We start from the raw sequence: 26,321 nt of genomic DNA, 5'->3' as shown, positions 1-26,321 counted from the left end.
TTGATTTCAGTTGGTGTCTCATGTCATAAACATGAATTGTTAATTTCATATTACTCATAACAGGCGCACTGTGAATGTTTGCGGGGTTTATAGGGTATCAGTTACAAATGTGATTATACCAGCCATTCCTCAGGACTGACACCAGTTTCAAATTAGAAGCTGACAAGCCTCACCTGCTCCGGAGTTCACTGGCAGGTCACCTTCTTGTCATTTTGGCTGTCCCCCCATCAAAATGACATCTGTGCTCATGAAGGGCCAGTGAGGGACTCGAAGTTGTTAGGATTGTTGCAGAATAAGAATAAGGTGTCATCTAGTCCAATAATGTGCTCAGCTTTGGCCTTTCAGATGGCTTGGTGCTTGCAGCACCTGGCAATGTTTCCAGATACAAGAATAGCTGGCTCGGCGGGTCAGCAGTTGTTCGCTCTTCCACCCATGGATGCTAGGCATTCAGCTCAACCCTCGCCACAGCCTATAGGCAATTCCAGAGACTTGAGCAAAGAGCTTGTAAAATGCCTTTACTTTTCTACATATAGGAACGGGACATCAGGCAAACAAACGCTCCTTTCAGAGGCTGTTGCTACACATTCGTATTTTTAAACAAATGATGTGTGAAAGACAAAAGGTAAGTATCATCCAACAAACACTGGATAAAAAGAATTTGAACTTTTCCAATTTGTTGGACATTTCCTTGATTTATTTACATGCCATTTATGCAGATGCAAACCATAATGTTGTCTGGAAATGTCTTGACTCTTGAGAACCTATTTCTTAATAATAGAAGATTCTTCATATTCACCTAGTTAATCTAATGCAGTCGAGCTAGGTCAGCCCGATGCCTATGTGCTGACACTTCTCAAAACTAGGAAAACGCACGTGCATCTTCAAATACAGACTTTGGGATTAGCTTTTATTTCTGTCATTAAACAAATGGAAACATCAGCTCCAAACAATGTCAGACTTTGCAGGTTAAAGATTTGGGCTCCCCTAGATTTCCAGTTTAATAAACACTCATCTAATGTATGTGTGCCACTTACAGAACAGTTGCACAGCTGTCTCTCCAGGCATGGGTTTTTCAGGCAGTTAAGTAAATGTATGTACATAATCCCACTGAAGTTGCCTGGCCCTTACTGCTGTGTGTAGAGAGGAAGGTCTCCGAGTCGTGGGATGTTACAAGTTCACATATACGAGGCTGGTGGGAAAAGAACACAGATGTATTCGTGAGAGGGTAGGCAAGGATAAACAAGACGTTGACTTACACTTTGCCAAATGAAGGGCTCAGAGCAGCCAAGGAAAATCTTTTTGTTTTTCCTTCACTAAATTAGACCTTTATTTTTGTCTTCGGCACTGTTTGGTAGCAGTAAGGACGTTTAGTTATCAGTTACCATAATTCTCTGAAATCTGTCCTTGATTTTATTTTCTGCTCCAGGAAATGTTATAGTATTGTTATTTTATCTGTATTAAATAAACCTAAGGCCGGATTCCTCATGGTGTAAACAAGCGTGACTTCAGGAAAGCAATGCTGATTCATGCCATCCGAGCGTCTGATTCTTAATATAAAAGGGAACATGTTACAAGAGAGTAAACAGAAGCAAACATTTGTTATAGAAACTCATGTTGTCAACATAGACTCCCCCCACAGCATTCAGCAGGAATAAAAAAAAAGCTAAGGTAGATTTACAGAAGCCTCCACTTTTTTTTTTTTTTTAATGATTTGGATATTGATCATTTTTAATCTTCTTCTCAGAACAACCAGGAGATCTATTATAGCTTGAGCCAGCCATGAAAAGCGGGTTCGTTCTTTAACCTGCCCCAATTCACTTGGACATATTTTATATCTCCAGGGATTCAGCCACAAAGTCCATTAGAGCATCAGATGCAGTGAGGTCAAATCAATTGTCCATACTGCAGACAAGGTAACCATCATTTACTGTAATTCTCCCCCGTCATGGTAGAGGAGAGGAAAGGTTAAAAGCTGTATTACCATGAGGCTGTCTCATCTATCTTTCAGTATATTGGTAATACCTAAACATTGCTTAAAGAACTGAATTTACAATCTTAAATCTGTGTTAAACTGGATTTAATGGTTAGATTGCCAAATCAACAAATTTGCTAATGATTTTTTCTTCAGGGGGAAGCAGAAAAAAAATGCTGCTTTTAAAACAAAAGGCAAAAACCTTCAAATATATCGTCGTGTCCAGCACAACACAGCTATACTGAACGTTCATCTCAGGATGACCTGAATGACTGGTATTTATCCTTCCCTATACATAGATATATTTACCTATGGAGTAATTTGCTGTCATCTCTTTAAGCTGGAGATGCTACGACAGTCTTAAAAACAAAAGAGAAAGTAAATTCAGGATGTATATTTTGCACTGTAAATCAAGTCCTTATGCGTTTGCACTCTAGGATGGGCAATAATAATTGACTGAAGCAATCACTGCTGTGGGAAAACAAACGTCCTGGCAGTGTCGCATCTGAAGGTCAAGCCTGATGACACAGTAAGCACCTGAACTCTCACTGACTCCTGGGGAGGTGGCGGGCACTGAACACCTCCTGGGGCTCGCCTGGCAGGGACAGATTTACACAGCCACTGGGGCGGGGGGGTGAGGATGCTTTTTCGCTCCCACCTCCCTTCATTGGGTCTGCAAAGTCATTTATTTCCATTACAGTACCATGGCATCTGTCTGACTCCTGCGCTCCCTGCGTTAACTGCTTGAACAACCAGAAAGAAAATGCAGCTCTGTGCCAGGGACTGCCTATTCCTCCTCCTCCGAACAATCGCACTGTGGCCCTGATTAATGTCACATAAACTGATGTGCATGTAGGGGACCTTGCCAACCCTTGCCATGCATGCGAGAGCTGTGGCACTGTGGCCTGGTCCTTGTAGGACTCCTCTGTTGAAGTGGAAAGTGATAATGAAGCTCAGATTTATTCAGCTTGACTTGCCTGTTTGCCTTTTCTAGGTTAATCTTTTTTCTTTCCCTGGATTTCTTTAATCCTGAGCTGTTTTCATTAAGAAAGTGATTGAATGAGGGAGCTATGGAGATTTTCCATATTCCAGAAATCTTTTCACAGCTGTAGAAATTAGAAAATCTAATTTTTTGTGTTTCAGAAGCCGAGTTGCTGAGCAAACGTACACATGTATTTAGAATAGGGATAAAATAGTAAGAAATAGAAGATAGTCAAACACTTATTCTAGTATAAGTGTATCAAATATATTTCTGTGGCTGACATACATTCATGATATTGTTTTTGGGAGACAATAGGATGAATTAAGTGGGAATGTGGGAGCTGGTGTAGGTTACAGATTAATACATATTTTTATTATGAAGTCTATTTTTAAGGTTTTAGTTAGAGTTTAATGCCCAGCACAGTAAATTCCAACTTCAGATAATGTGGGTATTCAGTAACTGTAAAAAGAAACTAGTAAAAGTTTTGTGTGTGCTGAAGGAGAGATAAATGTGCTTTAGATTAGGTGTTACATACCATTCACTTAATTGCTTTTCCTCTTCTGCTCCTTCTCTTTATGCTTTACCTTAACGCAGACTCTGTGTGGCTCCTTTTCCTCAGTTTAAATTACCCATCATCTCTGAACTCATCCCTATGAATATCTGTTCACAGGTCCTTTGCCAGCTCTCACAACAGCGCAGATTAGCATTGTTCTATTGAATAAAAGTAATGTCACTAGTATAAATATATACTGGGAACTCTTTACAAAATAAAGCCTTAAAATAGCTAAAGCTTTTGCATTTTAATATAGAAATTCAGAAATAAATATGGGGAATGTAAAGCTAAGAAAGAAATAAATTCATCCAAGTCTGGAAAGAAACAAAATGTTACAAAGATGTTTTCCTTCATAATAGCACATAATTAGGACCACATGCAGCTCGCATGGTCTGTTGCTTTCCTTGTTCTGGAGTAGCTCTCAGATAGCTTGCAGCTTAGTAGTACACTCTCTGCTGGTACATATTCTGCAGCGCTAATTCAAAGAGTGATCCAGTGGGTTATTTAACTGAAACTGGAGTCTCAAAAAAGATCAGACAAGCTTTGCTGTTCTTTGGCTTCAACGGATATCACAGCTCTGACTGAAAGAGCACTGAACTTAACAGAAAGGCTTTGGATCTGGAAAACTGCTTACTGAAATCAATGAGAGAAAGAGCTCCAACAGTTAACACTTCATCCTGGCCCTTTTCTCAATAGGTACGAATGTTGGCTCTGTAATGCCTGGTCATTTTTTTAAGATCAATACAACAAACCTAACTCGTGCAACGAATGCGTGTTGACTATCTGCTGTGTTGGCATTACAAGCCAGATCAGTCTTCTGAGAAATAAGTATTTGATTTAACAATAATTTCACCCTGTGCAGCAAACAAATGTATTTTTAAGGAAAGCTGTTTAACCAGGAAAATCACTAAGGAATTCCTCAAGAGTTATATATAGCTCTTGGTTGACAGACTTTCTTAAAGAACTTCTTTTTCTATGTCTACAGTAATTAAAATAAAAGTTGTCCTTTGAGTATTTGACTTTGGCAAGATGTATTTAGTTTAATTTTCTCCAAATGCTAAAGAGGTTGCTACAGTTGTGGGGAAGTAGTTAGGTTTCACGAGTGTGAGAGAGAATCAGATTTTCTGAATTTGCCATAAGTTAATAGATTTTAACAGACCTTTTGGATTCTCCTGGCCAGTCCGTGGGAGTGCAGCAATCGTGTGCTTCTTGTGTCTGTCGTTGGTGCTGGAAGCTGAGTTAATGGCACGAAGCCGGGGTGTGACATCAGTGTGGGGCTCTGGGGATGAAATTCTCCCCTAAGTAACCAAAACCGGCAGTCCTGATTACAGCAAATGGTGAGATTAGACAGAAATACTCTGAAAACATGCATGAAACAGGCAGAAAAGGGTGTTTGTGAGCAAGTCTTAACCCGGGCACAGCTTGGGTTATGTCGCAGCACAACTGTTTCACATTAAAGACAAAACACAAAAGCTCTAGGAGGAGGTTACCAACATAATTTTTTCTTTTGAAAAGTATCTTGCTCTGTTAAAATGGAAATAATTATGAATGAAAGACATCTTACATGTCTATAAAAATGTTTCCTACAGTGCTGTGGGCCACCAGAGAAGACTGTAAGGCCCCGTCTTCTTTCCTTCTTTTCTTTTTAACAGCAATAAATAGGGTGCAAATTAGTAACTGTAGATTGGCTGGAGTTTCTTGGCATTTACAGACAATTTCAAACTAACATGGAAAGTTTTTGGAGGTTCTCTTCACATAAGTATGCACCTCCACAGAATGCATTTGTAGTGATTAATTTTTGCCTTGTGCTGAAGTCCCTCGTACTTACCCCAGTCTACAATATATCATCCTCCAATATGTCACTGGGAAGTCTAATTTATAACAGATTACCCAGTAGTATTTCCTATTTGAATCTCTTGACTTGGTGCTCTCCACTGTCTAAATCGAGTGAATCACAGAAGAAAACTGGAGCCCTGAAGCTTTCATAAGCCTATTTAAACCTTTTGAGTTTTAAAAAATGGACGAAAAATATAAAAAATTCAAATTGTACATACAGTTTAATTTCTGCTGAATTCCTGATGTTCAAAACATGAAAAAGGCACAGGTGTTTGTGATCAGATGAAAAACAACTAGCTTAAAAGAACACATATACAAATCAAACCTAAGTGATTAGTTAAACCTTTTGATATTTGCTTTGGGATTAGATTTTGGGCTGAAATTTGTTGTGAAATTTCTACAAAGGCTGAGGGAAGGCATGGCAGCCAGGGAGGGAAGGTTCTTGCTTTACACAGATCCCTCTACGTTGCTTCTGAGTTCGTTATTAACTGCCTTAGATGGTGATTAAAAGATCAATGTTTATTTGTCCAGACCAGCAGAACTGGGAGAAAATGTATCAAAATGAAACATTAACCTGAAAGATCTCCCATTTTTCTACAAGTCCACTTTAAACCAATTTGTCAAGATCAATTCAAGGACAAAATTTACCAAAATTCTGAAGAACAAAAAAGCAGTAGAAATATTTCCATCCATTGGAAGAAAAGAAGTCTATTTGATTTTGTCCTCAACGTCCTCACTTCTAGCTCTGAGTTCAGCATTAATATAATCTACTGCTGAATAAAAATCTGAATGAGAAATTGGCTTTAACAAAAGTGAATTTAACTAATTTATTTTCATTACTGAAGCTGAAGAAAATGCAAACTATGTGACAGGGAAATGTTATATTATTGGAACAGGAAACACGTATGTGAAAAAATGTAAAACATAGGAAAAAACAAGGAAATTAGATGGTTTTTAAATTATTTTTTTAACCATGCAAGATATCCCTTTCAGCATAGCATGGGATATAACATTAATCTTATTTGTCTGTGATCTAAAAACCTGTATATATTTCCTCATAGTCAGGACTTTGCTACATTACCTCATTTTTACCCACAGAAGCCAAACTGCTAGAATTTTGGAGACTGCTAGCAATAAATTTTTTTCTATGACAATTAGTTCATTACTAATCTTGACCATCTCTCCAATGAACTCATGAGAAACTTTAATATTGAAAAGCACCTCATAAATCATTTACAATAAACCTGAAGGAATATTGAGCATTTGTAAATATGACCTCCTTTTGCAGGATTTGTGTCTCTTTTAGCTTTTCTTCCTGACCTTTTGCTACAATTATCTTTAAATGTCCATGAAAGAAGCCAAAGTAATGGGAACTCAGGTTTGTAGTAAATATTAATCATCTCACTAGTGGATATTCTATAGCTTGTCCTTTTTTCCACTTCCTCTTACCTGCTTCTTTCATAACTCACAGAGTCAGACAGACTCTTAAATACCCTTTAGTTGGAGCCAATGGGTCTTACAAATGTAATTTATACAGTAGTTGGTGATTTAAATGGCAACCCCCCAAAATTTTGTACTTTATGAAAATGTAAATCTGTCTGGATCTCATTAATGAAGGCTCTTGACTACAGGAGAAACTCCTTTTTTATTTTTAAATTTTTTTTAGAACCATTTATTTATTCATGAGATTTAGCTCTTCAGATAATACTTTGGAATCATGGCTTTATCTGTTATTTTTTGTCCAGTGAACTCAGCTGAAACCTGACCAGTGGTGACATGTAGGATGGTGTCGTGAGAAGACTTCATGATGACCACACTCTCAAGACAAACAGTGCAACAGTGCACTCTTTGCAACAGTGCAAACAGTGTAACACAGGAATTCCAGGGAGTAGTGGATTTATCTTGACTGTGAGACTGAGAAACTCCTAAGCATCTTTTTTTTAAAAAAAAAATATTTTTTTAAATTATTTTTTTTAAAAGTTTAAAAAGGATGGCTGCATATTAGGGGCAAACCTTTGCCCACCAATAAATCTTTGCTACTTTGCTATTCTGTTCTGAGTGTATGGAAACCAAAACATGACAGCTTTGTCTTAGCCATAATATCTAAGAAATCCTATGAGAATGAAGGGTGAAACCAGCTTGCCTCCATTTGGGAACAGCTGAGGCTATCTGATGATAAACAGCTTGTGTGTTAATTTGTGGATAAAGCTATCCTGATGCAGATTGTCAAGTGGGGTCATAACTTGTGGAGATATAAGGTTTCCCTGCATAAATTTTGGCAGTTATTACTTGTTGAAGACCCTAAATGAGAATTGACTCAGAGTGGTGGCTAACTTGGTTTTCCAAAAAAGGGTGACAATGCCTGTGTGAAAGATTCTATAGGAGGCTTATTTTTTATTTATTATAATTTTGTGAAATCCATCAGTGTCTACTCCTTTTCTTTTGAGTTTGGGCTATCTGAGAAATTTGGGGTAAAGCAACATTGGTGGTGTTCCTTTTTCCCTTGTCCTGCTCTATTTTGCAATGGCTATGCAGGTGTGCCTGAGGATCTGCTATTGATACTTCAGATCTCTCCAGACATCACTGTTGACATATCTGGTATCTCTTTTTGAGGAAGACAGATTTCCTTTTAAGGGTTTTTACTTTTTTAATGGAGAAAAGTTCTGGGAAGCTGCTTCTTCAACCTGAAGGGTCTAACAAGATTCAAGCCAGATTCCATTTTCTTCCCCTCCTTGTTACGTTCAATGTATTACAACTGTATTGAAAGTGTTCAGAAAGAAGGCATAGTTCACTGTAGTAACTTTAAACTTAGCTCACTGGTTCTGATTCACATATCTGCTAGTCTGGAAATAAAAAAAATTAGTGATGTCTTCTTTTTCAGCTAAGAATTAGACATACTTTCTGCCTTGTTTCTACTTCTGATCTTCTTGGGTGTGTGTAGAGAATGAGAACCAGAGAAAGACATCTACAAAGGTAAGTGAAATATTTCTTTGTGACCAGAACAGAGATTATTTACTCTTTCTAGGTGCGCATTTTTCAATGGTTTGTTTGACACCATCATCCCTTACTTTCCAAATTTTTTAGCTCTCAAAAAACAGGGCGATGTTATTAGAGATACTCTTCTCTGTTCTCCACCAGTACACAGAAAAGCTTCTGCTGCGGAGCTGCAGGCCTTGCACTTGCGTTTGCCCTTTCTCATCCACCTCTGGGATAAGCACTGCCATTTTCTGGTTGCTGTGTTGTCACAGCCAGGCCATGGGGAAGGTGCTGTCCAAGAAAAACAAGTTGGTCACTCTAACAGTGGCCAGCAGGAGTCCAGGTAAAGGATCTTTTAACAATTTCTTAAATAACTTTGTTTTGTATAACAGATATAAATCCAAACTTACTTAAATATGACTGTTTGGTATACGTGAAGAAAAGGCACATCATCTTGCAAGTGAAGAATGACACTTTTGTATCCAGTTTAGTTACAGAGACTTCAGATTCCTGCTGGGGAGGACGCAGGGTCAGGTGCCTGCGGTACTGTAGGAGTTACCAAGCGAGGAGCCAAGAACCGATGAGGCTCGTCCTGGAGGGCTGAATGCCCCGCCAGCTGAATCATCACACCAGAATGCTGCTGTTTTAAGAACTATACTATACATACTTCTTTTGCATTAAAAAGATATGCTTAATACCTAGAGTATTGCTTGGTCCCAGCATGTTATTTGATGAAAAAGAAACCTGTTGGAACATGTTCTGTATTCTGTGTTATTGTGCTGGGAGGATTACAGAGACTTTACTATATGTCATTTTACCATCCTTATCAGCCAAGGCACAGACTTTTTTGGGTGACTGCTGTGTTTGTTGGCCACAGACCTGTATGCACCCCAGTTGCTGACTGCGATCAGACCTTTTACGAACAAAGCAGGATTTTATTACCCCTGCCCCGAAATTCCTTGCTGATATCCCAGCTGTGCTTAGCACTTGGCCTTGCAGCATTTTGCTTGCATACTGCTGGTGTGCATCGTCAGGTTTCACTGGGACATTGTGAGATGATGGGGTACTTGGGTGAGCCTTGAAATTAAGATCTAGAGTGCTGTGCCTGCTTTCTTTTGCTTTTTTACTCTCTTGATCACATTGGCTTCTGGTTTTAAAATGATGATGTATTTTAGAGCAGTATTACAAAACTCTGAGGTAAAATGTATTTGTATTAGTGCTATGTCCAAGGAAAGATACAAAATCATGAGAATTGTACTGACAGGAAACTTTGTCTCTCTCTATCTCTTATTTTTTCTTATTTTCTTCTTAAGCACCTGCATTATTGGGGGACAATATGTTAATCAGACACCTCACAAGCCAGAATCCTATGTAGTTTGATCACTTTAGGGGTAAAATTTACAAGACTGCCTAGAAATGCTTATTGGTCTCTATGGATCTGTGCTGAGTTTATTTAATACAAAGTGTGATATAAAAAGCCCTCTCTGCAGTTAATTAGCCTCCAGGTTACTGCAGGCTCCAAGGCATTGTATTTGAGTTGTCATTGCTACTTGCAAAGATCAGCAGTATTTAATTCTTGTGTTACACAAAGTAGATTGCATGTGCTTATCTGGCTAGAGTTAATTCATTGTTTGTAGGCTTTAATTTAATTTTTAATATTCTTGGCTATTAAAGATGGTTCCAAACATGAGGAACTTCACTGAGATTGGACATGTTACACTGAGGCTGTACCAGTTTCCATCACAGCCCAACTAAACCTGAAGGTTCCTCCAGAATTATGCTGTTGTAACTGGGGGCAAGGTTTGTTTCTGTTACATTGCAAACCTAAACCAAATGGAGCTTGTTCAGGCTCCTTTGGGATAAGGCAGACCTAAGCTCACCAACTATTCCTTCTTTCTAAGGAGAAAACATCAGGCTTCCTTCATTTGATGATCCTGTTTTCTCAGAAAACATTTGCACGCGTTCCCATACTCAGGTAGCAGTGGCAGGAACTCTTTAGTGGTTAGAGAAGTGGCAGAAGGTTAAATCATCTGACTTTGGTGTGATGTTGATTGTTTACCCTTAGTGTACAGTAATATCTTTAAAAAATGAAGCGAAGTGGGTGTATTCATTACTGGACAAACACAGCTGACAAGTTAAAGAATACGTGACTCTCTTCAGCTGAGACCAAAGTGCTTCATTTATAATGGAGATTACGGTAAGAACCAAATGAAGTTGTCTAAGGGAAAATGATGTCTCCTGAGCCTTTGTTTGGGTTTGGCCACAAGTTAATAACACAACCAGCACTTAACAACAAAATGCAGGACTGTATTATCCTTTAGCAAATGCCAGTCATGTGCAATCCAAACAGGTCAATTACTAGCAAATCTCCGAAGATCTCCTGAAACCTCAGAAGAGTTAGAGATGCCAAGAAAACGTCTAGATGCACAGAGACACAGGAACAGAAATAGGGCACAAACTAATTTACAGAAATGGAACTTAACCCTTAGAGGGAAGAACCCAGCCTGCTACATATTCATTTCCATTTCATTAAATATTTATGGAAAGACATGCATGTAATGTGATTCTAAATTATGGAAAAAGCACAAACAGAATCTGCGCTGTTTCAGTCATGTTTAATCTATTTTTTTCAACCTTTCTGTATCTTGCAGGTGCAATGGACAAATGTGTTTTTTTCAGCCACTAATATGCTGGACATTTGAAAATTAACACATTCTCTTGAACGATTCTAAATCAGCACACGCACAAAATACAGCGTAGAGGCCAGCAATAGCCTATTCTTCAGCTCAATACGCATGCCTATGACCTATTAATATTAATGAAACCTGCACGCAAGCATGTGGGGATAATTGACCCCATTAAATTCCATTTACTCATGAGCTACTTTACTTTGTAAGATTTGCCCCTTAGTTATTGTAGTTTTTATCAAGGATGAAAGTTGGAACAGCATGTATGCTAACAGAAGACTATTTCAAAAGTAGCTTTGTGGAAGACAAAAAAAAAAAAAAAAGGGAAAAAAAAAGGGAAAAGAAAAAAGAAGTATCCCAAAGAAACATGTTTTCATCCAAAATTTCAAGAGCTAATGAAAATAACCTTATCTTACTTTAAACTTTTATTGGGACAGGACATCAAAATCCTTTAGGAGATGAAGAACCTCAGCCTGCATATATTTTTACTGTGGATCTCTACTGAGTAGTCTTTTCATTTGCAGGACTTCGTATTGAGCTGGGCAGACATGGAAGGGTGAGCAATGTTTCAAACACAGACCTGGAGATCTGGTTCCATCAAGATCAGGTCAGACAAGGCTCTGAGCAACCTGACCTGGTTGAAGATGTCCTGCTCATTGCAGAGGGGTTGCGCTAGAGGACCTTTAAGGTACCTTCCAACCCAAAGTATTCTATAATTCTCTGATGTGAATTTTTTTTCTTAAATTCTAGGAATCTTGTCTTCACTGAGTTTTCTTTCATGCTGCTTCTGTTTTCTGAGCAAGAAAGGGAGTAAATGAACAGAGTCAATCTGTTTTCTTTTTAATGGCTCATCTGTAAACACGTAGATTTCTGACTTAGCTCACTGAGGAGGATGCACCTAACATCTCCCCTGATTATTGGAGATTCAAAGTTGTAGACATCAATGTATGAATCACTTTTTTTTTGTCAAATAAGTGATAAATTCTCCCTGGCAAGGAACGTCTGATCTTTTTCAGCTGACTTTTTCTTTAAAAGAATCATCCTGTGATGTACAACTGGTTTTGCAAAGTTACACGCAATCATAATCTAACCGCCACAGACATACAGAGAAAGGAAAAATGCTAGTGTTAGAACTAGCATTAGTACTACTGTAGTTGTGCTTTGTAATAAATATTACTCAAAATAATTTTCCTAACAGTCATTTTACTAATTTTCTTGGTAATAACCACAAACCAAATGCCTTTGAACAAATCTCACAAACAGTGATATCAAATCTTTCCCCAAAGGAGCATGTGGACTACATGAGCTGTTGTACTCCTTGTTCTGTAGACACAATACAAAAATAGCATTTTTACCTTCTCAGTGCACCTTCAAAATCCCCTTCTTCAGGGCACCTGAAGAAGGGTCCAGAATCATGCTTGTTGTCCCCAGACCTGAGCTGGGTCTACACAAAGTGCAGTGTCTCCACCAGCCCCAGACTGACGCAATGCTAGTTGCACCAGACCGGAATGAATGATCTCCAGACATGAGTTACTGGCACAATTAAAGCAAGAGCACAGCTGACTGACATACCGAACAAAAGAGCTTTGGCAAAGCTTACAGTGGAAAAGCGTATAGAGGAAATTCACTCTTGGCATTGAACGCACCCAAGTAAAAGCAGGATGAACTGCTGATTAACAAGCTCAGACTCTGCAGACCAAATACCAAAGGATGAACAATAGCAATAACATTATGTTATGTCTCTCTACAGCATGCATGCAATTTATCATGAAGTTGTATTCCATAGGCAGCTCCAGCAGTACATTTTCACAGTCTAATTGATGCATATGAGATTTGGATTGCAGCTTTCAAAAAAAGTCAGAAGTACAAAGAATTCTGTTCCACCCAAGAAGCAAACCAAAGCCCTGTAATATTAGTTATAACTGCAGTAGGTTTTTATGACTCCAGCACAGCTAGTTCACTCGGTTAGGCAGACAGTACGCAGTCGTGTCTCAGAGGGGGCATGTTTAACTGGGCTCCTGGGGCTTCCTCATAAAGCACAACATGCCGACCCCTCCACAGAGCCCTAGTAGGTTTGGGAGGCATGACTGTCTTCTACAAAAGTCAGGTGGACCCCTCTCTGGGGGACTTATTTTTCCCCACGTTGACTAATTTTGATTCTTTTCACAATTTCTACCAGTTTGTTCTCTGCAGCAGTCAGGTATACTAGTTCCTAGTTTTCAGGGTCACCTCTAGAGCCTTTCTCACAGATTTTCACCTTCCTTTCCCTGCCTGTGGTACTAAGGTCACTGCAAATAACTGATTACACAGAGACATTACTGGAAATTTCATATCTGAGTCCATCTGGAAATTTTGAGTGAATACCCTCTGCTCCAAGTGTTGTACTCTTTTGACACTTCAAACCGATGCATTCCTGGAGACACTTTTGGTTTCATACGGGAAGCTCCCTGTACTCCTTTACTGAATACTGATGTAAGTAACATATTTAGGTTTCCTGCAAGGGCCTTCTTTTCCAGAAATGCTCCTTTTGCACCTCTGTCATATGTTGGCACCACCAGTTCGCTGGTAGCCTTCTAGAGTAACTGAACACAGTTTTATTGTGTATGTAAGTTCAGCAAGTCACTCTTCAAACGATCATTGTTTAAGTTACCTTCTCCAAGTCTACTCTCTCATCTGTTTTTCTCCATTAGACATGTCAGTTTCTGAAAGATGGCTTTTTACTCCTGATAACCAAATTCTCTGCCCTTCTGACATGAGAAGTACTTTTGAAATTTGAAAAGGCTATTTAACGATATACATTTATACTGAACCTTTATTTGTGCCTTTAAGCAGACTCCATGAGGACTAGCTAGCTGCTCCTTTATTTACTTAACCTTGCCATTTTAAAATAAATTCCTGCAAAGCTTGATGGTTTTGACTTTGTCTTTCTGAGAGGAGTTGAATTTGAGAATGACAATATCAGCACTTTACCAGTTTCTTTTCCTTACACACAGAAAGTTGGCGGCTTAGCTCTGCTGAACGTATCTGACTGCTGAGGGGTTCTGGCATCCAGGTATCTCAGTCAATGCCTTGCCTCAGCTCTCGCCCCTCAGGTAAGCTGTTACACCGTCACTCCAGAGCTACATGGAACAGCTGCTCATAGTAGTAAACGGACTACTGTAGCATACAACACTGCCTTCTGTGGCAGCTGTGAAACAACATTTTCAGGGTTAGACCACTGTAAGGTGCTGCGCATGTGGGCTCGAGGAGGCACAGCTCTCAGCTGAAGATGCAGACAAAAATATTAGCTTGAGTTTCCAACTTTTCAAGTCCTGTGACAAACAGAGCAATTTAATCCTTTGGTGAAAGGCAGTGTGCTAGGCGAGATCTTCTGAGCTTGGTACTTTCATACCACACTCAACCTGCTAGTTGAGTAACAGTTTGGCATTACCCGATTTCTCCAGTGCTTACAGCAAAATGACTTTGTAATAAAAGCATTCACATTCACCTACACAGCTTCAGATTTTGCAAGACTGTTATGTTTCTAATAATGAAAAACATGGCTTTATTCAGATGATAAAGTAGCCATAAATAAACAGCACACAGGAGCAGGCTGACAAATAAACTTTTTATATGTTAGGTATGTATGGTGATGTGGTTTGTGGTGACAGCACATTGCTCAGAAGAGCAGGTCATATGCTGCTTCCTATTATACCAATGTCAACCTAGAGAATTTCCATTGTCTATATTTCAACCAGTTCAACTAAGATAAAGATCTCTACACAGGATTTCATAGCCTTTTTTGCCACTGTGTAATATTATTAAAAAAAGAAAGTACTGTGGGGGTCAAATTACTTTCAATGTTGTTTCTGATAATAAATGCACTGCAAATGATTTAGTCTCATCCATTAATCATAATAAGATCGTAAGAAAAAAAGGCTGAAATAGATTTCAGTAAGGTATCAAGCCCTTCTGCACTGTTATGAAATTTAGGCATGTGACACGAGGCAATGCCTACCAGAGTGACTGCCACTGGAAACCAGACACGGCAGGGTAGACGTTGCCATTTTAGGTCTCACAATGACAGGACTCTGCGTGGATCAAGTCCCCTGCCCTGAAATTATTTGTAGTAAAAATAAATAAAGATGAAATTATAGAAAGGAAAATAGAGAGGATGGGTCTGAGGGACAAGTGAAGAGGTATTCAAAAAGCATCATGCCACGTGCATTTATACAAGAACTGCAAGAAGGAAAACAGGAAGCTGTAAGCAGAGGGGTGGGATGGCAGAAGGGAGTCTGGGAACATGCACGGACAGGTCTAAGCCCGGGCTTTGATTCCCAGCCTCTTCTCCTGCCTAGCTCTGGACCTGGCTAGCTGGGGCAGATGTGCTGGGAGCTCTCCCAGCCCTGGCCATGGGTGCTGCCTGCCTGGGCTGGCCGGCCTCAGCACTCCTGGCCAGATCTGTGCTCCTGCCAGTGCAGGTCTCCTCATCTGAAGGGGAAAATAAAGCCTGAAAGGTGGCACAAGCGGAGAGGCGCAGCAGGTGATGCTCTCACCTGTGGGCACACACCAGCCAGAGCCCTGCACGGGTTTGCTTACCCCGCAGCCCAGAGCAGGCAACCCGAAGTGAGGGCGCACAGAGACAGAGCGACGAAAGTAGGGCAACATCCACACACAAAGCCTGAGCGGCTTAACTTAACCTGATGGAAAAAGGGATTTGAATAGCTAAAACCTGGTACGGCAAACTGAGATCAAAATATAACTCTAAGGATATGTTTCTGGTCTGTAAGGGGACTGGTAGAGAGAAGAAATGGTATCTGTCTTACGCCTGTCCTGGAGGATTTGTTTGCCCCACCCCCACGTTTTTTAAGAACACAGAGAGATGTTATTTTCAGTCTAAACAATTCCTGTTTTGCAGGTAAACTCAAGAATAATTGGAAGTCTGGTTCCAGGTTCAGGAACAATATATATATATCTATGCACATTCATGTACAAACACCTTTTCACGGAAGCATACACGTGCTTACCTGCCTGCTCTCTCCCGTGCCCCCCCCCCCCCCCCCGCCCCATTTCTCTGCCTCCATATACCCATGTTTCTTTATGCACCCTCACAGAAAATGATGGCAAAAAAATACACAGGAAAAACACTTCTTTTCCCCTCAAAGAATCAAACCTAGTATAGGCTATTTCTAAGAGATAAATATAAAACAGATACTATGTTTCTAATTCTCAGTTAATCAAATGCTGTACATAAAAAGGCAGAGGGTAGATTCTATTGAAATTTGTAGCAATGTACAAAAAAACCACCACCACCACCAAAACCAGAAAATTCTCTGTTACTCTGTTCCTAAGCACCACAGAAGAATCTGGCATTTTTATGTAATGGAACAGCATGGAATAATAAAACTTTGAATTTCAGAAGCCTGTTTCTATGTGAGCATTCTCATTTCACAACCAAGTCAGATTAGCTCCACCATCCTCACTGCAGTGACAGTCATGCAGGTTCATTCTCATTTTATGGATGAAATTAAGAAGCAGCATTGTGATTTGCCTGATGCAAAGCAGAATATTGTCTGAAGAAGAAATGGGACCCAGGTCCGTGGCCATCTAGTTGTGTGCATTAACCTCTAGGCTTTCCAGCAGTGTGATGCATACCAGAAAATGAATTTCCTCCATATTCCATTTTTTTTTTTCAGTCCCAGGATAAAAGTAATACTTCAAAAGAAATTAGTGTTATTTGTATTAGATGGGAGGAGGTATTTTAAGCAGACGTATGGTTAATTTATTTCCTCTGAGGTAAATTCTGCCTGTGCTTTCGAATAGGCAGTTTATGGGGCCATCAGTGGCCCTTCTGTGGGTGCAGTTGTCTGGACTGGCAGATGATGAGGGGCAGGGGAAGAGAAAACTCACAGGTTTACCTGCTCACTTCATGAAATGAAGGTGTACTGAATCCCTTGCCTCTACTTCTGGCCTCCCTTGAGGGCCCTTCTGAGTATCAGCACTATACCTTAAAGACATTTTATTCCTTACCCTTCATTTGAGCTGTGGCAAAGCTGGTGGAAACTGTCATATTATCCTTGGAGAAAGTTAAGGATCTACTGGGAAATGTAGAATTTTACTATTCTAATCTACTTTTCTTGCTCCCTACTTAAAAAAAAAAGGGGGGGGAAAGCTTTTTGTTTTAAACATCGACTAAAAAGTTGTGATAAAATGCAGATAAGCCTTCTCTCTCAGCAGTCAGTGACACCAAGCCACATGTAGTCCATGGCAAAGACATACCTATGTTTCATACTATTTTCCTTCTCTTTTTGGCACAGCATGGAGTTTATGGCACATATGCTACAGCCAAGCTACAATAGTTTTGACAGCTGTAGGGGAAGGGTGGTCGGTGTTGTGGCTGAACTCTTCAGCCATTCCCGTGGGGGCAAGGGTGCCTTGCAGCTAGGCAGATGGCTCCTACGGAAGGTCAGCAGATATGTTCATGCATACCCTACCTATTTTTGCATGGTACCCATTGATTCGAACTCCTCTGAGACTCTCTCCCCCCTTTTTAATAGGAATTTTATCATGGTTTTAAATCTTTGCCAATTTCAACGTGGCTGATCTAATTGCACACAAAAAAAGTGTGGGAGCAGCAGTCATGATTCCCCTGGATAAACACTGGACTACGTGCTACTTGTGTTTGCTATGTCAGCTGTGAGCTCTGTAAGTACGAAGTCCTGCCAGGCAAGCCATAAATCTTTTGTCCATGAAAGGGGTGCATTATCTGCTTCTCAGCTGTTTCTTTTCTAAACAGCTACCTGAGGTTTAAGATAAATATTCAATGTGGTTCTTTAAAAGAAAAAAAATGAAGAAAACAGAACAGTTTCTCTCATGCACTGAACATTAACGACAAATCATATAGATCAGGGATTGGTCCTCATGGCATGTCCTGGGTCAATCTAAAAATGCAGTAGTGCAGCGAAAGGATTTCTAAAGAAGCAAAGAATTTAAGAATACTTTGGTTGTAATATACTTTGTACCTTCTGAGTCAGTCCCTTGCAGTGAAGCTGCCAGAGTAACTCCTGAGGCAACTGGGTGCAGCTCTGCGGGGGGAACAGTCAGTCCAAGCACGGGATTGTGAAGGCAGTTATGGTGAACAGGGATCCTTGTTCTCAGCTGATGTCTTGTTCCCAGGTGGCTTCATACTGAAAAGCGTGAAGAAATTAAACTGATGACTAGCCAAATGCCGACAGCTTAGTGGTTCATGGATTTAGTAGCTCTCCATGAGTCCAGTCAACTTCTGTTCCATTTTCAACTCCTGTAGATGTTGAATTTGGATTTTGGTATTTTTGATACCATTTCAAGGTCACCTCAGCCTTGTGTGGCTAAGCTGATATGGTTAGCCAGTACTGCTGGCTTTGCACTATCATACTCCCCAAAACATTTCCAGTTTTCACCCCCAGCTTTCTGTGAAATTTGGCTGTCTCTCACGTAACTCCTCCTTAACCACCTGTGAATTCCCCACAGAACCACCTGCAAATTTGTCAGCTTCTCACCCTGTGATCTATCAGATGCCACAATTTCTTGTGCCATGCCCAGTAGTTTCTCACGTCTTACTGGGTTGGGTGTGCCTCAGGTCCCATCACCCGCCTGCAGCCCTGGCAGCCAGCATCAACAAACCCAGCCTGCTGCTGTGGGACAGAGGCACGTATGTTCTTCTAGGACTAAGCAATAGTAACTATGTTGTATAAAAAGTAAAGATAATGCAAGGTATGGATTGAATACGACCGCTTTTGCTCATGCTGCTTTGCTCCTGATCACTCATGGAATGAGTTACTGAGGAAAGAGGATGTGCCATCTAGTCCCATACAAAGGTAAAGCCCTCCGTTAAATAAGAGCTTGAAAGGGACATAAAAATGTTTGTGACCAGCCTAAGGAACTGGAGGCCACTGTGGGAAGCTGCTTCAGTGGATGATGGGTTCTGATCTGATCAAACCAAACCTGGAGTTGAGAAAATTATAGTTTAGGAGAAACGTCTTTGAATCAAACGTTTGAACAGAAAACCAAATAAAACCACAATGATTGTAGGAGCTGTAGATAATATTATATGTATTATATTTAGATAGGTCCTCAGAGGAAAATGAAAACATCTCTGTGTAAAGAAATCAGCTACAATAGTGAAGTGGATAGGCTTGCAAGTGCATGGGTCTTTTATATGCAATTTTGGAAAACCAAGCTATACATCTATGATTTGTTGCATTTTTGTTGTAGAAGGCTTTATCCCATTTTTATGATTTTAGGATTAATAAACATTATCCAAGTCAAGCATAAAATAAGCAGCACCTCATTCAGCACATTCACTGAAATTTCCAGTGTATTTATCATTTTCTGCTGGGAGCATGGCTACAGAAATGATTAGAAAACAATATGGCAGGAAACTCTTGATGTAAAACATTTGAGTTATGTATCACAGATTGTCTCAAATTCTCTGACTTTTTAGATTTAAATCTTTTCAAAGTTTTCCCAAAGCTTTTGGCACATTTTCTGCAAAATGTGTACAAGAAAGACGAAAGATTCATGAAGGACCCTAGCCTTCTGTTATTGTTTAAACACTGATGCTTAAGGTTTAAATTTACAGGGAACAAATCATTCCACATCAAAACTAAGGTGTTGTATGTTTATTTACAGACCAAGCTCCAGTAGTAATGTGTATTTGTCATGGAAACTGATTTGAATGTAATTCTATACTCTGTTTTGCACCAGGAAAATGTGAGTTTCATTTTACTTGTCTCTGTTTTCAATTATAATTTGACAAAAGAAATAACTGCATTACCTATTTGATTTGCCAGAACTTTATCCCAGCACCACCTGTTGAGCCCTCGGCACTCGAATCCTGACATATAGCAGAGAACGAAATTATGCAGTTGGCATGCTAACCAGCAAGGATGCCAACAAAAGCATAATATAGCCTTTGTACTCAAAATACAACAAAATATATATTAAGCTACCAACTGCAAAGGTTTAAGCAAGCCACATTTAATTATACATGAACATATCTTTCCAACAAATAACTCAGTAGAAAAACGGTATGGAAGTTAGAAAGGACCCTTTCTGTATGGTTTGCATTGGTAAATATTGCAAGTTCAAAATAAATAAAATTTCACAATACCATAGTAGGTTTATATTAGAGATGGCAAGAAGATCGCCAGGTAGCTTATACAAATAGATGGGTTCAGCACTATCAGCCTCCCAGTTTAAACAAAATGCCCCATGTTCATTTTTGGTGGGGGGAACTGACCTAGCACAGCACTAGTCTCCCAAGAAGGTGGAAGAAGAGGGTCCCAGCACTAGTCCAGATCGAAACCTTTTCTGCAAGTAACTGTGACCAAAGCAGCAGGGATCAACTGTGTCTCTGAGATGTGTTTCTTGAAGTAGCACTTTGCCACAAAAGTTAATCGCAGCTGCTTTCCTGGCACTTCTGACCTGAGATTTGCACAGAAGAGGGACTGAAGCTGAAGGGAGATAGGACAGGTCAGCAGGGATGAGGCAGAACCTCTAGTCCCCAGTTCTGCAGAGGTCAGATGAGGTCTGCACAGGGACTGGGAACTCACGTGGGATTTGCACGCTGGGAAGGGCTACCAGTGCTTCTAGCAGTGATGCGAGAGTTTCCAGTCTGTCCAAAAATATGAGTTAGATCACTGCATGCTTTTTAAGGGACTGTTTTAAAATACCAGTGACAATGACAGTTCACAGATTTTTATCAACCCCTCAATAAGCCTAAGAGAGAATTAAATCTGGAAACTTGATTACAGCATTGCTAATTCAGAGTCTTGGCCAGAAAAATGACACTAGGTATGAAACAAGGATTGTGTTCCAAGGTAAAGAGAAAACAAGGAATGAGATCTTACTCCTGCCCACCCAGAAATCACCACAAATGAGACAGGGTAAGGCAGAAAGAGCTAATTGACCCGTAAGGAAGGGAAAAGCAATTTGGGAAGTACAAGAAGAGGTTAATTGCCAGTGTTGCAGAAATTTTGATGCATTTGCACAGGGCTGAGCACATAGGTTCTGATGCTGGCTAAGGCTTTTGTCAACATTTTCATATGAAGCATAAATGAAAGACCATTAAAACTTTGGATAAGGAACCAAAATGCTGTAGGTTAAATGAAATATCTAGAAAATCATTTAGAGACAATGAAGTACAGCTTTAAAAAAGCTTGGGAAAAAAACCCCTAGCTTTGTAAACAAGGAAACCAACCAGCTGTAAATCACAAAGTCACCAAAAGATTTTACTTACTGTGCTAACTTTTTCACTCTGAGCTATTTAACTAATTATTACCACTGTAGGCTCATACTAAATGTATGTACTAAATGGAGGAGGTACCTCTTGGCACCTGTCAGTTACCACCAGATGCAAAGTTCTGATATGTGATTCCTGAACAGTATATATGCAATCCAGAAAGTTTAGTGAGTGAGGAAGTGGAACATTTCAAATTATATATAGAAAAACAGAATAATTTTGCATGCAGATTGCTACCAACACATGGCAGGAATCAGCGTTCATCAGAGGTTGCAGAATCTCTGTTTTTGCACGGTTCAACTTGACCGGACACAGCCACGAGCAACGTGATGAAATGAGACCTGCTTTGAGAAGGGAGAAGGGGGTTGGACTACATGACCTCCAGAGGTTCCTTTCAGCCTAAATTGTCTATGATTCTAGAACTTACCTAAAGAAATCAGAAATCTTTTAAAAGAAATATTTTCTTTACAGCTGTTATTAAGTTTTGCTGAAATGCAATGTTTTGTCCTATTTGTTTAAAGGTTGGAATTATTTACTCTTTATAATTTTTCTAAATTAAATTTTTGTAATTATATATGTAAATGCACTTTTATTATTTATTTACTTCTTAAGGGATTGATCAAACAGAATCCTGGGTGCCTGTGGTGAAATCCCAATGAGCCGGTGAGAGCGCTTGCCTAAAACTCTAAAATGGTAGCTTGAAACTTACCTCAATATCCTTAATTTTTCTGTGCTGAAAATGTAAAGTGGTGATTGTTAATGAGAAAAACTTAAATTTGTAATAGAAACTGTAAAACACTTGCTAAGAGATAGACCACATCTAGGAAAGCCAAATCTAGCTGATCTCTCCTCCTTATTTGCAAATATCCTTTGGGGTAACCACATTTCATTCAGGAAAATAAGAAGAGAGGAAGCATACATATGGCAGATACTTTGGCACCATCCCCTTCTAGATTTCTCTGATGTCTAACAGCCAAGAAAATATTCCATCATTTTAATTTCTTTCAGATAGCTGATTCCATGTGATATTTACTTTAGATGAAATATCTGGATAGTGTTCAAATAGGGCATTCAGTCAGCCTAGATAGAAAAGAATCCATCATCTTCTAATAACTACAAATTCTTAAATTGCAATGTTGAGCTTTGAGTTGTAAAATCATAAACTAGTAAGAAAACTCACTCCAGAAATGCACTGCCTTCCACAATATCTCCAAACACACCTAATATTTTTGCTTCCTTCCAAACAGCCTTGCAAAGACACTGAAAATACTGGAACACTTCCTTGCCCATCAGACATGCAAGGAAGCCGCAGGTGGATTGATGAACAGTCTGAGAGCTCTGCAAGTGGCTTTTTTATCCTTGACTGTGCTTTTGGGAATTTAATGAACCCACCCTGAATACTTGGGGCTAGCATTTCAGCTTGAAATTGAACTTTTGGCATATAAAACAGCCATGAAAGTTGTGAAGATTTACAGGTGGATTACAGTGAGCTGTACCAAAGGCAGCACCTTTTCAGGCAGTCTTTAAAGTCTGCTCTGAGCAACTTGCAAACGCCTCAAATACTGCTCAGCTCCACTGTTATTCGCCAGGTAATTGCTATTAGTCTTTTGTATCATCATCTATAAAGTGGGATTCATTGTTGAATTTAATTCCATCTGTACCATTTGGGAAGAATTAGTAGTTCTGGAATTAAACGTCAGTGGTTGTTACATTAGTTTAGCGTTTGTGTCTGCAGCACTGCTCCAAGCAAGTGCCCCCAGTTTACATCACATTTCTCTTATTGTTTGAGCATTCCGATAGCACACATGCAGCCTTTAGCAGAAACCAGTGACCCTGGGGGATCCTTTCACTTTAAGCTTAAGTTTACCTGTCACTGAAGGTGACTGAGGTCAGCTGGCTTAAAATGACTGATCTAAACCCCACACTTCCTGAAGGGATAAATTAAATCCAAAGAGAGAGTCTCATAAATTCCCAGGGAGCTCTTAGTATCGTAAAAATAGACTTGACGCTGCTCCAAAGTTTAGCCTCTGCCTTGACAAAGAGGAATCAAAATCAGCTTTGGCGCAGATCCTCCACAGGAGATACTTCTCCAAGTGCTACTGAGCAGTCTGTGCCTGCCTTATCTCGTGGCAACTTGTCACTGATCCCTCTGCCAGCTTTCACCGATAGTGAGATACTGCAGCTGACTGGAAGTGGGAGAGGAAAACAACAGTGTGTGTTTTCATACTTCCCTGTCTACTTCTCTGTATCTTCTCCTTTACGTCCTTATTCATGCAGATACTTCTGTAGAACTGGGCTCAGGGTGGTTGATGCAGGGCACAGACAAGTGCTTCTGTAGAAAAATCCTACCGTATTGAATAGAATTCTACAGGAACGGCTCTAAGAGCTTAATGTATTTGTAGAATTAATCTTGGTACAATTTTTTGAACCACCTATTAAAGATCTACATCAAGAATAATATTCACTGTTGTGTTCTATGGAGTTTTTGCTGGAACTTGTCCTGTTCTGCTTCCTGTCCATCATAATCACTTCATTACTGCTACAACCCGAGCCTTTCATCGTTCTGGAAACTGGTTGAGGTTTACGCAGTACTGCTTCCCAACAAAAAGTGATTTCCTGTCTCAAATGACTAAACTGTAGCATTGAGAAGGAATTTAATTTTATTGTCACCCTCTGAACTAGCAAGATGATTTATCAGTTTGTTTACGTACTGAAGGCTGCCAGCAAGGAGCATGCTTTGGTAAGGGGCACTAAAATGGGTGATGATTTCATTTGGCATCACCTAATACTGACTGTTTACTTTGGCACTTACCCATTTAGGCAGCTATGTAGACTAGGCAACTTAAGAAACAGGCAGGAGATTATGGCCATAAATTGTCTTCAAAGAATTGTCTTGATTCATGATTGTCTTAAAATATATAAACACATTTTACCACAATGATTTTGCCCATTACAAGGCATACACAATGCACAAGAGACTTTTCCCCCTTCATATAGCAGTAAAAAAAACCCCACTATGGCTCTTGCCAAACTTGTTTAAAGTTTACATGCATTTGTTTGGACAAATGTGGTGGAAAATTATATCCAATGTTTTGGGCACTGGCCCAAGCACCTCCTTACATCTCAACAGTGCCTCTTCCATCTTTTAATGCAGATTTCTAAATTAAGTTTGTTTTTATCTGGAGTATAATATTAAAATAATAGACTATGAAATAGCACATAATTTTGGCTCTGTAAAATGTAGCTCTTCCTGGTGTTTGTTTTTGTTTGTGGTTTTTTTTTTTTCTCCTAATTGGAAACAGTAGCTAGTGATTTCTGCTCTGCTTTTCTTGGATGCTGCTGTTTTAGGGTTATCTATTGCCTGTAAGAACAACTGCTCCTCAGATGCTATTGAAATATATCATCTTGTGATGGAGCTAGAGACGACACAATCCCATACTGAAGGCATCTGGTACAGTGGCAAAAAACATGGGGCTTGTCCTGCCTCACTACCAACTTCATTAAATTTCTGTGTATTGGGTAACTGTGTGAAATCAATAGGGTATTCTGCTGGACTTTTTAATGGACTACGATACATGTAATTGACAAGAATTATATAGTAATGGAGAGGTTCCCATTTCCCCTTAAATTTCAGCATTATACAGGATGAGAAAGGAAAAAAAAACCTGCTTAAAACCCCTAAAATTCTATTTCAAAAGATTACATTATTTTGCATGTCTATAAATCATAAATTATCAGATTTTTTCAATGTCATTGGGAACAATCACAACCGAAATATTTTTGCAGAGGGAAAGTTTGCAGACAGCAAGCTAACATATTTGCTTGATTGTCTTTGGCACTGCTAGTATTTAAATCTGGGGTTCCAGGACTGTCGATACGTACGGGACTCTAAGAGGAGCTGCGAGCAGAGATCAATAGTTACTCCTGCAGCAGGTCATCAGGCACGTACCTTACTGAAGGAGAAGGCTCCCTGCTTTTGACCTCTCTGCTACGCCAGAACTAAACCTGAGGCCAGGGCAGGCACATCACTGGTCCCAGGCTGGGGTCTTTCTGGAAAATCCTCCATTAAGTAGAGACCCTGGAGGAAAGAAAGGGGAGTATTAATTAATGTAAACTGGTTCGGTCTGTGGCTGTATGAAGCCTGCGCACGCCTCTGGCGCTCAGTAATAACGCGGCTGCGGTGGCAGAGGGTCCGGGCTCCGCTCTGCTCCCGGGGTTAAACGTTTGATACATTTGTAGGTAAAATCTGAAAGGGAAAGTGAGTAGGTGTCCTTCGAGACGTTGTACAACGGGGGAGCATCGCCTTCTCGTCGGGAAGTTCCCCCCAGAACTCGCCTCCCGGGCGGCGGCCCGGCTGAGCCCGGCAGGGCGGCCCCGACACGGCCGAGCGCGTGGGGCGCTGCACCGGAGCCGTCCGGGGTTGCTCGGCCCTCCCGGCCTCGGCCGCACGCCGGGGCTTCGGCCGTACCGCGGCCCGGAGCCCCCGCACAGGCCGGGGTAGCCCGTCGCTGTTGCCAGGGCCCGCCGCACCCGCCCTGCCCCGGTACCGCCGGTGCGTGACCGGCCCGGGGGCTGCCCGGCTGCACATCGCAACCCTGACCCGCGAGCCAAACGGCCTTGCAGCCTGCGGGGCGCCCTGGGCTGCCCCACGCCGCGGCCACCCCCCGCCGGGGCCGCCGTGGCGGTGCACAGGGCCGAGGGCAGCGCGGCCCCGCAGCCCCCGCCCGCCCGGCGCTGCGCCCCGCGGCCAGCAGAGGCCGCTGCCGGCCCGGCTCCTCTGCGCTACGCTGCGCTCGGGGCCGCCGCCGGGCGGGGCGCTGGGGACTGGGGGCTGGGGGCTCGGGACTGGGGGCTGGGAGCTGGGGGCTGGGGGCTCGGGGCTGTGGGCTCGTGGGCAGCCGCCGGGCTGGGAGCTGGGGGCTCGGGGCTGGGAGCTGGGCGCTGGGGACTGGGGGCTGGGGGCTCGGGACTGGGGGCTTGGGGCTCGGGGGCCGCCGCCGGTCTGGGGGCTGGGGGCTTGGGGCTGGGGGCTGGAAGCTCGGGGGCCACTACCG

At 41.0% G+C, this 26,321-nt stretch overlaps 1 long non-coding RNA gene across 2 annotated transcripts; it reads right to left on the bottom strand.

The window, feature by feature from the left end:
- Positions 1–1,077: 1,077 nt before the first annotated feature.
- On the bottom strand, positions 1,078–25,866 carry LOC119155570. Of its 2 annotated transcripts, XR_005106758.1 has the most exons (5): positions 25,217–25,866; positions 18,008–18,172; positions 4,667–4,786; positions 2,282–2,331; positions 1,078–1,189 (listed from the first exon to the last, which is right to left on the bottom strand). It is a non-coding gene; the product is annotated as an uncharacterized LOC119155570 (long non-coding RNA). The 2 variants fall into 2 exon arrangements; XR_005106757.1 differs by lacking the exon at positions 2,282–2,331 and having other exon boundaries at positions 1,102–1,189.
- Positions 25,867–26,321: the final 455 nt, after the last annotated feature.

Source organism: Falco rusticolus, chromosome 11, assembly GCF_015220075.1.
Source record: "Falco rusticolus isolate bFalRus1 chromosome 11, bFalRus1.pri, whole genome shotgun sequence".
Taxonomy (NCBI): Eukaryota; Metazoa; Chordata; class Aves; order Falconiformes; family Falconidae; genus Falco; species Falco rusticolus.
This window is presented reverse-complemented; position numbering and strand designations above follow the sequence as displayed.